The 16,455-nt window shown below is 36.8% G+C and overlaps 1 protein-coding gene across 4 annotated transcripts in view; it reads left to right on the forward strand.

Annotated features, from left to right (window-relative positions):
• LOC139971205 (uncharacterized) overlaps positions 1-16,455 on the forward strand; it is a 122,449-nt gene that overhangs the window by 21,948 nt on the left and 84,046 nt on the right. The window contains exon 2 of one of the 4 annotated variants that reach the window (XM_071977475.1): positions 10,444-10,606. The exons of 2 other annotated variants lie outside the window; for them this stretch is intronic. The gene's annotated coding sequence lies outside the window, so the exon portion shown is untranslated. Of the gene's footprint in view, positions 1-10,443; positions 10,607-10,708; positions 11,029-16,455 lie in introns of those variants that run through there. One more of the 4 variants, XM_071977476.1, reaches the window with a different exon arrangement.

Genomic DNA, 16,455 nt, shown 5'->3' on the forward strand with positions numbered 1-16,455 from the left:
TACGTATTGATGTCTAATGAATATTTGTTGGCAGTTGTGAATCCGCTTGACTGCTCATGCCTGACCGGTGGACAGTCGATACCAATTTGTCACAATTAAAGTCACTAATTGTTATTAACTTAATAGCTGAACACAATCACACTCTCAAACGTATGCCAAGATAAACTACCAAGATTAATAAAATACTTTATTGATACTTTAAGTGGATTGGAGGTACAATGTGGTCGTTTCTTTGACCAGTAGATATTAAAAAGGATACCAAATAATCAACAAGTCACTTGTCACAAATAAACTTGACTGACATATTCACTCTGCTAATGCTCAAAATGGAAATTATTGAAAAGTTGATTCAAGGTACAGTTTATAGTTCCTTTGTGATGCTAGCAAACAGTGAACTTATCAGCATAAGACTCACTTAGTACAGTTGTAACCGCCTATACTGAAATAGTTTTTCCTTGAAATGGAAATTTTTCCCCTCAGAGATACCAAATACTGGACACAAAGTGTACAGTGTAAAAAGAAGATACCAAGCATTCAATAATCATGAATTTATTCATTGAATTAATGTGCTGTTCTGTATGCAGACTTGCAGAGCTGTACTTGAGTAGTTTACCCACTGACATCACTTACTGGATTAAAGTTGACTTGCATTTCACTTATCTGTCTTTCTCCTTAAAGAACGATTTATTTTATAAAAGTTGAGATTTAATCAAATAACCACCGAGAGCACTGTATTATAAATGCATCTTCCAACATTCAGATATTTGGTATTTTGTTTGTCCTTTTTTTTTAGGTCAGAGCTCTTCATTCTCATTTATATGATTCTGTGAGTCTTCATTATCTCAGCATGCTGTTGATTTTTTGATGTTTCAGTTGTTGGCTGTAAAGATCAAAGGCTGATGTTATAGTGTGTTTTACAGACTCGTTCAAGGAAGAGGAATTAATAACTTGCCATGGTACAGTGGTATATGAACAGCTTTCATGCAACAGTCATGAATTGGCACAGTTTACTAAAGGAGAGAAAACACGGAAAGCTCCCTATAAAATACCTATGAAATCTATTAAATGTTGCGTGTTGGGACTTCTATGTAATAAAGAGTCCAGTTTTGATCTGAAAGAGTACTTTATAAATGGGTCAAAACAACTAGTTAGCTTTGGAACATACTGTTCCCCCTCAGGGCAATTGCAAAATCTTGAGCTCAAACTTTATTAGATCCAATCGTGTTACAGGAAAAGCTTCAAATGTAAGAAAATTCATAAAACACTTTTTCAAAAACAGATATCAATATAAGCATAGGACACTTTTCTTTTCTAGCAGAATGAGATATATACATATTGGCCAGCTAGCCTTCTCTGCATACAAGAATTAGGGAAGATGACTTTGTTACTGTACTTTTCATTAATTGGGTCAGTATTATCTACCATGCTGCACACACCTATTTAATATGGGAGAAGATTGAAGAAGTATTTGATATTTATTGATGAATTCTGACTAATTGCTTTATTATTGATATGTTTCTACTCTTTAATATTAAAGTGGCAAGTGTGTAAGTGTGCCGCACACTGATTTATACTGGAAATGTCTCCATTCTGATCACGTTATTAGCACAACAGTATGCCTATCATAAGCCTCTAGTCCCGAGGACAAATCAAAAGAGCTACGTACGTATGCAGTCATTAGATGTATTATAATCCATTTGCTCTACTTTTAGCACTGAATCATGTGCAGAATTGTTAACAGGTGCTCAGAACTGTCATTGTTTCTGTGGGTGTTTTTTTCCCCCCTTCCTTTCCTTCATATCTTAAGCTTCTCTGCCAACTTCTTCAATGACAATAATTCATACAAGTGAAGAGAAATCACCTATAAATAGGATTTGGACAAGTGACATTTATAGCGAAATCAACAAATATCTCTGAGTTATCTTTGAGGGTCTCAGTCCCAAGTAGGAATTTGTTTTCACAGAATACAGTTTGATCTCATGAGAGAGTTTTCCTGACATAGTATGCATGGGTGCTTTCATTGCAAGTAAACAATTTCATACCAAGCACACAGCCGAAATACACCAGAGCATTGCTGTTATAATTGCAATCAAAACACTAGGGTGTTTCCTGGCAGCCAGTGGATGGATAACATGCATATATATCAGAATGTACATGTCTCGGTTTGAACTTGGAAGTATATCAGAATGCACATGTCTCGGTTCGAATTTTGTAGTATATCAGAATGTACATGTCTCGGTTCGAATTTGGAAGTATTGGAGTCTTGCAGGTGCAGAAAATAGAGACCTACTTCTCAAGTTACAATTTTTGACTTTGAGTTTCTGTCAGAGAGCTACTACAAGCCGTTCAGTGAGGCACCAGAAATTTTAAAAACTGTAACCGTGGTTACAACATGTTGTTACAATGTTGATACCTTCCCTGAAGGATGAATAAACTGTATTATAAGCAGGTCTACATTAACATATGAGAATTTAGTTAAATCGCAAACGCTGCTGCAGTTGTGGACAGGAACTTACTAGAGACAAATTTAAAACAAAGATATTCTAATTATAGCAGATTCATTTTGTCGTAATAGTTCGAGAGAAAAATTAACAACTTTTCTCAGAGATCCCCGAATTGCAAAGTATATACTGCGAATGTATCTCGTCCGTCTTGGTAAAAAGAAAATGGAAGACTCTTGAAAATAGTCATTCTTTACATTTAGGCCCATACTGCACTTCCATAAAACTGGGTCTAACCTTGAATAATCTGTGAGATGCTAGTGATGTAGTGGGGAGGACATTTGCAATTCTTTAACCTGTAAGGGGTAATTACCAGCTTAGCACACCTCTGGTGGAATCAAATATTTTCTGCATAGAATATTGCATAAATGATATGAATGGAATCATGTTTGGAAAGTCTTTGTTTATGTTATTTGACAGAAGAATTGAAAATGCAAACCTTACAGCTCCTTCAAGTTTTATTGTTTGGTTAATTAAATTAAATTTGTAAACAGCAGGGAGAGACACCAGCACTTAACCCATTGAGCCCCCTTTGCAAAACGCATCTCATAGAAAATCAGTGTACGTATGTATCCAAAATGAACAATTACACACACTGTGTCTCTCATCAATCTGCATCTGGAGTGAAAAGCTGTAAATGTATTAAGGAACATAATAGTAAGATATATGACTCATGATCAGACCGACAAAGAATGACATCTTTGTAGAGCAGGCAGGTAGGCTAATGATTTGTGGCTGTCAATAGAAGAAGGATCTTAGTGTACACAGTTGCTACGGCTCTGGCTTTGAAATTCGACTGTATTAGCGACGTTGGTTTGTGAAAGTATGAAAGCCTCGTACAGTATGCAGTGTGTTGTTTTTGAAAGGCTTTCTAAGGGTCTTCAGTAATAGAGAAAGATACACTGTAATACTGTAAAGTACCATTATTAGCTGTACGGTATGTTACGGTATGGTAGAGTACAGTACGGTAGAGTACAGTACGGTAGAGTAGAGTACAGTACAGTATTGTACAGTACGGTCCCGTAATGTACAGTAGAGTACGGTACAGTGGAGTATGGTAAGGTACAGTACGGTATTGTAAAGTACAAAGGGGTACGGTACAGTGCAGTGGATTACAGTACGGTATGGTATAGTACAGTACGGTATGGTACAGTACGGTATTTAGGTACAGTAGAGTACAGTACGGTACATTATGGTACGGTACAGTAGAAACTAGAAAGATGTAAACTTTGCATCATATGATAACATTGTTTTAGATAGATAGTTGTCTAGTCAACGTAGTGAGAAAACTTGGAAGTAAAATCCGTAGCTCAAGCTGCGTATTTGCTCTTCTGAATGGCAGATTCGGAAGGAAGAGAAAGTGGATGGCAGTGCCACAGAAGCGGGGACGCTGTGCCACAGAAGCGGGACGCTGTGTGCCATGCACAGAAGTGGGGGTGTGATGCGACCGAAATCGGATGCGGTGCCACAAGTGGGGGGCGATGCAACTGAAGATGGAGCGCGGTGCCACAGAAAGTGGGGGAGTGGTACTTAAATGTTCCAATCATGTACAGTAGTTTAGGTAGATAGGAAATTGCAAATGTAGAGACTGGAGATACTGTAGGTACAAGTATATTGTAGCTGGTAATCTCCAAACCAGTAAGATTTGTGGAGTTACAGAGCTTTGGTCTGATGAGAGTCATGACAACCAAGAAGCACAAAAATTGGAGCGACAAGGCCTCGCAACTATTAATAACCATGGTGTTGTGGACTACTTTATCAATACACAATTAGTATTAAAATAAGTTTTTATTCTTAAAGATACTACCAGAAAAGCTTGTTTTATTGCTTGTACATATGTTCTTTAATGTGTGTCCATCTACTACTTATAATGCATTGTCAATATACAATGAAAAAAAAAAAAACTCAAAACCTTATTCTGACCGAAAAAAAGCTGACTGCATTTAATTAGTTATTTTCTGGATTTTGTCTTATAGCAAATTTATACGATGCACTGGCTTATCAGTAAAATACGCTGTGCTTTTGTGTACTAGAAAAGGAAGATGATATTCCTATCTCTGGTACAGGCGAAATATTCAGAACAGGAGATAAAATTCCTGTCACGATTCAGTTAAAATAAGAGAGAAGAAAAACAATATAGATCTGAGACTTTGGACTCTTCTGATTAGAGCTGCACGGAAATATCGCAACGCTAGGCTGCCTCTGATGGTACTCCAGGAGAAATTTATCGTCAGGTGAAACAAGGAAGGAATGATCTTCAATATGAAACACGATAGTCTTGAACAAGTTTTCGTCGAGGGGGAAATGAGGAATCATAGTCTTTGCATTCTCGCTCATTTTTCGTCATTTTTGTCGAAAGATCGAAGGAGTTATCGAGAAAAGATAATTAAAGTAACAGACGAACTGGTTAGGACAGTCACAAAAAAAGGAGAAGGAAAAAAGATAGGATGCTTGCAGAAATTGAAAAGACAAAAAAAAAACAATCTATAAATAGTGAAAAGAGTAGGATGCTCACAGAACTCGAAAAGACAAAAAATTGTTATCTATGAAATATAGAAAAGAGTAGCATGAGAAGAAAAAAAAGAATGAGAAATAGAAAATGATATATGTGAAGTGGATGAATCTGTTGGGAAGATGAGGTTGTATTACATCCTTCGTCCTTTTTTTTATCGTTGATTTTCATCTGGCCCGCCCCGTTTTCTTTCTCCTCCTTTTAATTCTCAATTCATAAATAGCATCCAAATTGCTGTATAAGGAGGTTATTATTATTTTGGAAGGCAAGAAAACAGTGCAATGAACTTACCGAGTATGTCAGGAGAGGAAAAAAATAGCAGATCAATTGTTGCCTTGGAAAGCAATTTGATTAAAATGCCATGGCTGGAAATAGGGGCACGGCCATCACAGTAGCGGCATGAATTCACTATACGGAGGGATATTCTGTACAGGTTTGCTAATTTGAGTGAGACTGCATGGGAGAGGGGGGACGGTACCACAGAGCAGAAGGAGAGTATGTGGGGTTTGCTCTCTATGTCTTTTGGAGGGGGGGGGAGGATGGGAGGGGAGGGATTTAATCAAGTCTGTCCAATTGAAAATTTGACTGGCAGAAAGAAGTCTGAAGGTTTCTGAATGTGTGTATAATTTTTCGTTTACTTTGTTCAACAATGAACGAAACAAGATAAACAGACATTAGGTTATAAAATGGACTACAAAACCAAACAGCCACACTCGCCCCGGGAGATTCAAGACATTGTGACACTTCAGTACATTTTGAAATTTTGATATTTTAAAACAGGATGTGCCTTGCTGTCAGAGACAACTTATTAAACATGAATATAATGAGAAGTAATTGCAAATTAATTGATTTTCACAGATCTGTGTGAGCGAGAGAGAAAGGGGGACAGAGAGAGAGAGAGCGAGCGAATGAGAGAGTAAATGAGAGAGACGGAGATAGAGAGGCAAGAAAGGATGAAGAGGGAGGGATTGTATTCTATACAAGAAATAATTTTATAGTGATTTCATTTTGCAAGGTAAATTTTAGGAGGAGATGAACTTTGTTTAAGAACCAAATATTGTAAGTAGGTAGAATTTACTTTGCTCCTCTCCTACCTCCCTCCGACTCTAGATTTACACTTTCCTATATCTACCTAAATTACATCACTGGAACGTTAAGCACTTCCCCCCACCCCCCATCCCCCTCACTTCGGGAGCATCGCCCACATACTCTTCCTTCCGAATCTACCAAGTTGAAACTACATATTTGATTTTCACAGACTATTCATCCAACATATTCCTAACACAGTTACATCTTTGTGATTATTTCTGTGGATTTAATTTTCAACATCAAAACATGATATCTGTCACCTACTGCACCTGAAGCTCTCTATCAATAGTCTTCTAAATTATCTTTCTTTTTACTACTTTTTAGTGTCCAAAACGTTTTCAGGTATCCGTTAGTGTTAGCAAGTTGGCCTTATGGTGGTCCGTTCCGAGACTTGGCCAAGCTTAGTCAGCTGGCCATGGTCCCCGAGACTGTTTGTGGCCAAAAAATGGCCATCTAGCTTTGAGAAAGTTGAACATTTTCATCATTTCTTGCATCATGTTTTTCTAACTGTGTGCAATATTTATTCAAAAGTAGCCATATTTTCTGTGTTGCACTTAAGTACGTTCTGTTATGGTTATTAATAATTTTTATTATTGCATCTATGCAGTTTAAAATCCCAAGTTTCTCCAAAAATTACAAAATCCCAAATGACTAAATTTTTATAGAGAACATATTGAAACGATATCATGAGAAGAGACACGTACATTGTCTTTAGTATGTCAACGTTATTGTACAGTAGTAAGGGGGGAAAAAAACAATTGAATTGAAAAATAAATAACAAAGAAGAAAGAAGTTCTACTATGAAGCTACTAGCCAATTATTAATCTTGTGCATACAATTTAAGAAGGATGTCCTGTTCAAAAGTTTCTGTGTTTAAATATAAAACCCTCTTGTAAATTTTGTAAAGTCTATAATAGGATTCATGAGGTATTGTACGGGTGTAGGTCTATTCTCCTTCTCAACAAACTTGTGCTTTGAAGCATGTGCGGTACTATTCTACTAGTTTGAATATATAGTAACTGAAACAGGAAGTACATCAAAACATCCAGGGTAAATTTCCAAAATTTACTTCGCTCCTCGCTTACCTGTCCCCCCACAACCTTAGCACCCCCATTCTACCGCCCCTAGAATGTCCTGGTAAACTTTTAACACTGTGCACCCTCTATGACCGGCTCCTCCGGTCACCGCCCTTCTTTCTCATTCTATCAACCAAAGTGTCTAGATCGCAAATTTTCGAGCGGACTTTTTCCGCGGATTTTTTCTGTGTTTTTGTTTTACCAAAATAGAACCATACTGTATATTTGTCAGTGTAATTAAAAATAAAAACAATATTTTAAGAAAAGAACATTGCCGGTGTAGAAACAGTCAAGCAGTTAGACAGCCACCTCACAGGATCAGGAGCCATCGTTGGTTGCCTTCATTGACGATAAAAGTTTGTATTCATTTATACTTATTGAATCCAAATGTGTATACTGTATTCTTTCCTTAAAGTCCCCAAAAATCCAGAAACACTGTTATCCATGATAAGAATACTGATTTATTAAACACTTGTAGTACTTGTCGAGAATACTAATTTAAAACTGATATTAACTTTTTAAATTTTTTTTTATACGTCTTAATTTTGTTATACCGTTCAGTTTTAACAAAACTTGATGAAATAATCATTACCATATAACAAAAGTATGTAAGACATTTTCTGTATATATATTTTAAAAATAATGAAAGGAAAAATTATAAATCTGCTGTATTTATGTTAAGATTATGACTTATGAATTCTGTTTGAATAAAAGAATCTAGTCCAGACGAAAATTATTCAGAGCATACCGGTGAAATTTGCAGTAAATTCCGTTTTAACAACGTTTGAAGTTGCCATTTTTTTCAGAAGTGAACTTGAATCAAACAGGTGTGATGTCATAGAAGCACACTGACAAATTCAGTTTTATGTTGTTTTTTTTTTGGTCTTCTTCAAAGTTGAGCGGCACCTCAGTATGAGTACACTTATCATTATTGGCATATTGTTTACTTCATACCTTATCAGGTAAAGTTGGAATCTTATCAAATCCAAGGTCAAAACAACCAAGTGAAATAGTAAAGTGAAACAAAACAATTTGCTGGCAGTGTAAAAGTATGACATCACACCTGTTTACTTCAAGTTTTATATTTATGGTACAATACGTCTTGAGAATTGCCATGTTCAGTATTTGAATGCATATATTGCATATTTCACCATGAAGCTAAGTCAAAAATAAATTAAGAATATACATTTTCTTATAGTCGATAGTAAATTCTCTTTCTGTGAAAAATGTACTTCCATTAATTCAAAAATGGTAGATTCTGAGGTTTGCAGGACCTGTGCAGTTAGAGGTCAGCCATGGCTGTGGTAAAATGTTGATATACCAATACTTTTTTAGACCAGGTACATAGATGAGAGTGGGCATTTGTCGAGTTGAGACAGGTAGAGTACTAATTTAGACCTAACTGCAATATTAGGACTGGTAAAATGAAATGTTTAAAACTAGCATACTGTAATAGATGCCATAATCCCAGAGAGATGTGACAGTCTAGCACCAGCTTTTAGAATCTCTAGTTTGGTGGCGTATTTGAATCATCTTGAATCATCCTCACTCATCCAAGTCTTGTCCCAGGGTAGGTAATGATAGGTTTGTAATTACTGCATCTCTCTGCAGTCAGCATGTCATATGCGCCAACTGTGTGTTCTAGGTTTGTATAAATACAGGTCGCCGTCTTTTTTTCCCATTTTTGTTATATTTGCTTTCGAACCGATATAGACAAGAAAAAAGAAGAGGAATAAAAAATTGGGAAGACATTCAGACGTTTTAGATCTGTCAAATTTCTAACAACTATTACTGTGACATTTGCTGTTTCAATTAGATTTATATCCCAAAATGCAAGTCTGTCTATAAGCAGTTGTTTAATCAATCCGTGGTGTGGTCTCCAAGGAGATATCCGATTTCCACTAGTTTTGGCTAGCTGTGATCGTCGATCCGACTGACAATTTGATGTTACTACAGCAACTATGGATATTAAATTGGGGCCGCTATTTGAACAACTCTTCTCGTATGTTGCACAAAAAAAAAAAAAAGTATCCGGTCATGCTCATCGTATCTGACAATGGGTTCGTTTCACATCCCTAGAATGTAAATATTTGAAACCCCGTAAAAGTAGCTAAAAGATTCGCTCGTCTGTAACATTAATAGAAGCTATAAGAGCTCTGTTTGGAGATGTTTCCGACCAAACGCCAATTGGATGTATGCATTTAAACTAAGATGAGAGTTAATGTTACTATGGTAACTGTGTAGAATATTCCTGAATCCATAACTGTGCTACTGTCATGATATAGCCAGAATTCTATATTTTCCCCTGTTTTTTCGGCTTTTTTCCTTCCCAAGTATTATGTGGTTGTTCTGTTCTGCAATACCATACCTTTCTGGTCATTTGAAATTACTGATTTATTTAAAGCTAATTATTTCAAAGCTTTCTACCGTAAGCCCTCCCTCATGTAATATTTGCAGTTGAATCATAGTCAAAAGCCAGAAAGTAAACTTTGAAAATTTAGCTTAATGTGAAGCTTTGATCTACGAGTGAAATGATCAAATTTCTTTATAAAACCTTGTTGACATCATTTCTTTCTCTCTATCTACCGAGTAAATCAATTCACCCCATTGGATTAGTAGTACATCCTGAATATGTGTGAGTATTCTTGTCAACTGCCGACCAGTCTCATCAACAAATTCTCATGATATTCCATACTATCAATAAACCCCCCCCCCCCCACCATCTCATCAAGCTTGGAGCAAGCTTTTACCTGGTTCTTCTCTTTCTCACCTACTTGTTCGAAAGATAGAAACAAAACACACAGAAAAATCCAGAAAAATTGGGGAAAGAAGAATGAATGGGGGTCATTCCTTTCAGTACTCGATTTTTCTACCCCGCAGCAGCTGACACAGATGTGTTGGAAGGTTTTAGAAATAACGGTCGAGGTTTCGGGATTTTGGAGCGGGAGCAATTTCGCGGAGTACTCCAGTGACGTAGCTGAGGAACTTAAATTAAAACAACTCCTCTGCTGCCCTTCTACGGGAGATGAGAGTTTGATTTCACGCCCTAGAGTGTAACCCCAGGGGTGAGCCGGTGATCATGTCTCTAATAAGTCCTTGAGCAGTTTGCTTGTTTGCCTATGCCTGTCGGCTTTAAACTCCTTCCCAATCTCGCCGTTAGGAATTTACACCACATTAAACCCAATGAGATTGTCAAACGAAATGATAGGATCAGGAAAATTGTGATTGGACATTATTGGATTTTTTTTTCTTTTCGTTGCCACAGTCGATATAGATTGCTGGAGTAAGCGGCCGTCGTGTTCTCTCCGAATCTCGACTACTTAGTCAAGGGGAAATCTTTGCAAAGGGGGAATAATATTTTACCCAGTCGTCACTATCGCAGTCTCTCTCACTTTATATACTCTCAATCTCCAAAATCTGTTACAGAGGTAAAGGGTAATAAACTTCACTTTATTTCTCTGACATTTCATTTTCAATTTTTTTTTTGATGCATTGCCTTCCTTGTCTGGAGTGGTATAGCTGTGCATTTTCACCGAAGTTGTCTTCGGGCAATTTTGTCGGCAACTGATACATATTTATCGTGAGTTGCAGAAGATAAATCTGGAGTGAAGGACCGCAAATCTTTATCGCTCTAAATTATTTTTTGAAACGGGATATGAAAGGAGAAATTCTAAAATTGTGTGGATATTTCATGTTTTATTTGTGTTTTTTGGGTGATGGCGCTTTAACACTTGTCTGGGATTGATCAGTGGAATGGTTTCATATACCATGTTTGCTTCAAGGCTTGCTTTGGAAGTAAGAGAGTTCAAGATATTACAAAAACAGTAAGAAGATATTTGTTAAGAAACAGGTATGTATATATGTAAGGATAAATTTATATAGCATGTGATGCAGACTGTACAACCAGGGTTCATAAGTTTAAATGGGTGATAATGTATCTTCCCCTGATGTATAAATCAGTGATTGCAGTTCATGATGCAAGAGTCCAATGTGTGATTGTGACAGTTTACTTGTAATGTATTATTTATGTCAGGGTAAAATACAAATGTTGTCCTCTAGTATCTGTCATCAGGTGCTTTCACTATTCCTCACTGGACTCTATAAACATGTGAATATACTAGACCTCACTAAAATCTGTAAGCATGTGATTACACACTTCACCTCACTAAGGTCTATATTAAGCAATGTGCACCACAAGAATCTATAAGCAGGTGATTATTATATACCTTACTGAAATCTGTAAGCATGTTATTACACTACACCTCACTTGGGTCTATATTAAGCAATGTACACCACTAGAATCTGTACTCTTGTGATTACACTATACCTCACTGAAATCTGTAAGCAGGGATTACACTATAGAGTACCTCAATTGAGTCTCCAAGTGATTTGACACTATACCTCAATAGCATCACCAAGCAGGGTGTCAATAGTATACTTCACTACTAGAATCCAGAAGCAAGGATTACTTCGACAAAGTTCTCAATAGAATCTGTAAGCAGTTGGTTTACACTCTAAACCTGACTAGGATTGACTCCATCCAAGTTCATTTAACCTTGTCCTTCTGAATCTACCATTCTGAAGTCTGTCACGCGTGTTTTAATATTGGGATTATCAACCTTCGTTTTCACGCCTGGTTTTACGTTATCTGTGGGCTACTTCAGGAAGAAGTTGAACTAGTTTAATTTTTGTCCCGGTTACCTGTCTATTATGATGAGATTATTTCTGTGTTCAGAGGTGGTTCAGAAGATGGTGAGTGAAGTATTCCCTTAATATTTTACCTTTAAATACTAGACATCGCCCGTTCTCTGAGCTTGTCATTGGTACTGGGTATGTAGCATGCTAAGATAGCAAATGTGTACTGAATTCACAATAAACTCGTAGACTGCAACAAATGTCATATAGACTCACCAAGGACACATGTCAGCATTTACCTGCAGGCTACATCCATTAAACTTGACAACATTCTAGTCACAATCACTATCAACACCTCATCCAATATTCATGCAAATTGGAGAAATTGCCAAACTTGGCCCATTAACAGTATTACTCATCGTAGTAAGTCACTCAAAAAGAGAACCTTTATTAGAGAAACCGCTGCCGGTGGATCCCCAAAGCTTTGTCAGGCCTAATTGCTGTTAAAAGCTGCCTAAGTCCTTGTGCTAATTGTTGATCATTAAATGTTTTAACTTCTCACGCAAGTTTTTGTACTTTTTTCATGAATATTTAGAGCGGTTTGTACCAGAATTATTATCAATGCAGGCATTTCTCCTTTTAACGTAAGGTTTTAAGGTCAGGTTTAGTGATGTCATAGTCATCAGTCAATAGTAAGTTTCCTCAGGACTAACCTTTTGACAGTCTCTCTGGTGTTTCAACCAGAGGGATATTAACCAACTTAGAAGATGCTTAAGGGGTAAAATAAAGTACCGTAGTGGGTACCTGCTGTTACGTACCTAATATTACCTAACTTAAAGGAGTACCTACTATTACGTACCTTCTGTTACCTAAGTTAACTTGAAAGGAAATAAAATCAAGGGGCTAAGTCCCTCCACCAGCAGACATAATATTACACAAACTTCTGGTGTAAATTCATAAATATACAACATATATGTTCAGTGCAACCTAAACAGTCGAAACTTCTCCAACATACTTTCAAAAGTTGCAAAATAAAGCTCCGTTTGCATTTAAGTAACCTCCATTAACACCAAAATTTCTCAAATGGAAGTGGAGAATACGTTACACTCCTCTATTGGAGGACATATATCGTAGCCCACCCCCCTTCCCTGCCCCCACCTTGCAAAGATAGGCTTTATGTCATTAGCATCTGTTGATGGAGACAACAGAGTAAGGCTGGAGAAGATCTATTAAATTTGAAAAGAATACTCTAGTTTAGGAAGCTAATTTTCATGTGATGATTCATGCATTGTGTGGCCTAGTTTGATACATTTCTCACATTTTGCCTAAGTTCTGTTGGTATATTCCATTGTGGGTCATTCCATTCTTCTACGAGTCTTGTTAGTGCATCTGAAATCAGCCAGTGCAGGCACCTTTAAAGGTCATTAGTATTGAATGCTAAAAATTGCACCAATTTTTTTTTTTTTTTTTTCAAAAGCACTTTTCTGAAGGATCAGACTCTTTCCAAGTTTTTCCCAGATACTGAGGAATGTCCAAATTTATAGAAAATTTGATATCTCACTAAGGAGAAAATGCTTTGCGGATGACAGTCAAATGCATCTTGAAGTTTGATATCAGCATATCAGTGTGACCATTATTTGACATTCTAGCTGATTGACCTTTAAAGCGTCACGTATGACATTCTGTGAATTAAAGTATGTGCCTTTCAGAACAGTCTTGAGTTTTTATTGTTTTTCTTGTTTATTCGCAGACGATAGATCATGCTGGCAGATCCAGCCTACCATGTGATTTAGTTATAATGCATTACAAGGGTAACAAGGTCATAACTACTGTAGGTTACACAGCAGAAATGTAACTTGTAATGTCTGAAATATACAGTATATAGTGTAATACCATGAGAGGCAAATAGGTATGGACAGGGGATGACAATGATATAATATAATGCAGTTAAATGCACTTTTGTGATATTTTATTGTTTTTGCCGGGGGGAGGGGGGAAGGTATCTACCCCTACTCCACCCTGCACCGAGGTATAATGTAGTCCTTAGTCATGTACTTTTCCCCTCTCCTCCAACTCAAACGTGGATATTTAATTTGAAAAGATGGGAATTTTGCACCGACCCACATTTGTGAATGTTTGGCTGCTTCTAAGGATCATTTATAACTTGCCTGTACAACTAAAGAAAACGAGACTAAAAATTTGAAACTTGTTTAAATAAAAAAGTATAAATAAAATATGTAGCTGATTGCCAATGAAACAATATCTTATATAATCGTTATGTCTGGTCTAAAATTTACCAATTTACACACTGAACATAATCAATGAAATATTGAACGGTACAGTAAGTGGAGATAAACCCCTCGAGAATTTTCTTTGAAGTATGAATATTGTTGTGATCTCTAGTTGTTGTGATCTCTGCCAAGTTTTAACGATTATGTGAGACTGCCAAGTCCCCCGTTCTCCGTTCGTCATAAAATGCTTTCCAACAAAGTCCAGACCCATCTGTGAGTTTACAATATGAAAGAGTCAACATTTTGAGTTAAAAAGTTTTAACATGAAAGAATAATAATAATAACAATAATACAATAAAGAAGTGGAATTTAAGTAAGCAGTTGCAGCGTAAACCAGTCTTAGATCCATCAAAATCAAATTGATAAATACTATGTGTAAGTTTGAACTAGTAGATGATTGCCTGGGTCTTCTAGTTTGCTTATTAAAAATAAATTGAAAAATCTTTGAGAACATGACTCATAAAACCACGATTGCAAAATGCACTTCCTCTTTGCGGCTTTGTGACGCCAGAAAGAGCCAAAAGTTCTGGGATATGCAGTATTTTAATGACTTTGAAGTGATGGCTGCATGTATGAAAGCTCAAGTCATGCGTGTGATGGGAAATATCATGTGGGAACCTTATGTTGACATAAATTTTCATCATAATATATATTGGGATGCTTGATATGAATTCAGAACTCTTCATAATTGTTTATTACAATAAGGGCATAAACCAAAAGCCAATGAGTAAAGAAGCCAATGTTGTTTGCCGAAGTAAATCTCTGTATTATCGATTTGTATGTGTGTGCGTGTGTCTGTGTGTCTACTCTTGTACTATAGATGTATGACACTGTGTGGTCTATGGATAAACCGTACTGAGAAACACACATGAGGAGTTGTCGTTTATCCGCAGGAAATGTCTTTCATAAATCTGGCCAATGAGAAGGCTCCTTTACAGTGTCCAATCCTTTATTGGCAACGAATCAACCATTTAATTGCAAAACCAAGGAAATTGTTTTTCAGTTAGCTGTGATTCATGCATGAGTCAATTGTCAAACTTCCTCCAAAATTCTGCAACTTTTTAGTTTAATTGAGAGATGTTTTCTCCTGAAAAATGTATTCTCTTTCCTTTATGTCTAACATTCACCTTTAATAACATAGTGTATCTTGTTTTAGTTTTTTTGTTTTTTCTGTGAGTGGTTTTGTTGAGTATTTACTTCCTTCTTCATCAAACCTGTTTCCAAACGACTGCTGCACTTCCTCAATCTGGTAACTAGGTATGAGCACCGACTTTTATCCATTGACCAGGTTCTCTTCTGTTTTCATTCTTGGCTCCTTCCCATGCTATTCTATCACTGTGAGATTCTAATAATAGCCTCTGTATTTCAGCTTGAAATTAAGCCTGAAATCCACCTTTATAAATTGACCATGATATGTATATACAGTACAGTAAGTGAGAAACAGCAGGACTCTTTGGTAACTTTAACACATGGTCAGAGAGGGTTTACTCTCAGGAGTTGAACTCAACAGCTGATATCTTCAAAAGTAAATTACAACAGAGCAAGTCCCATCAGACCCGCATCATCCATGCAGGGAAAGTGTCTATTCATGACACCAGATGAGAACTCAAACTGTCAGGGCAGACAGGAGCAATAGGTTAAAGGGATAGTATTTAAGGCAAGTAGGCTGCAACACACTACAGTTGGTGCTCAGTTGTGTCACTATGAGACTCCAGCCATGTTTCATCTGTAAGTCTGTCAAAGAATTGCAAGTCTAATAGTTTGCTATTAAGAGAAACATTGGTCATTTTGTAGTTAAAGGTGATGACTAATTGGTCGACGGTTTTGCCTCCAAGACCTGATTCACATAATTTGACAGGGATAAGGATCTTGTTTTAACCTTGGGAAGGAAATAAATATGACCTGCCCAACCCATCTCCCACTAACCCACCCCCCCCCATGGACTGTCCACTTGTCTGTATGTTAGTACTTTCGAGGCTGAGAACTCCCAGGAAAATACTTTTGGAAACTTTTACCATGCCAAGTTTTGGCTCTAGTAAATTGGTGACTATTAAGCAACAAAAATTGTGACTGCTATATAACCATTAGCATGCTTGCAACGTACTCATATAAATCAACCAAATGGAATTCTTATAGCCTACTTCTTCCCTCAACTATACTAGAAAGACCAGGATGTTATTCCGGCTGTGACGAAAGAGCTGGAAAATGCAATTTCTTAACTCTTTCATTTTTCATACCATACCAATGCCAGAGGATCTCCCTTCCCAAATACATTTAATGCCTTCTCTGCGAATCCTCCTCAGTGTTGGCCAAGTAGATGAATTATTTATATCTTCATGAAAATGCTTTCA

The sequence above is a fragment of the Apostichopus japonicus genome, chromosome 8 (assembly GCF_037975245.1).
Source record: "Apostichopus japonicus isolate 1M-3 chromosome 8, ASM3797524v1, whole genome shotgun sequence".
NCBI classification, from domain to species: domain Eukaryota; kingdom Metazoa; phylum Echinodermata; class Holothuroidea; order Aspidochirotida; family Stichopodidae; genus Apostichopus; species Apostichopus japonicus.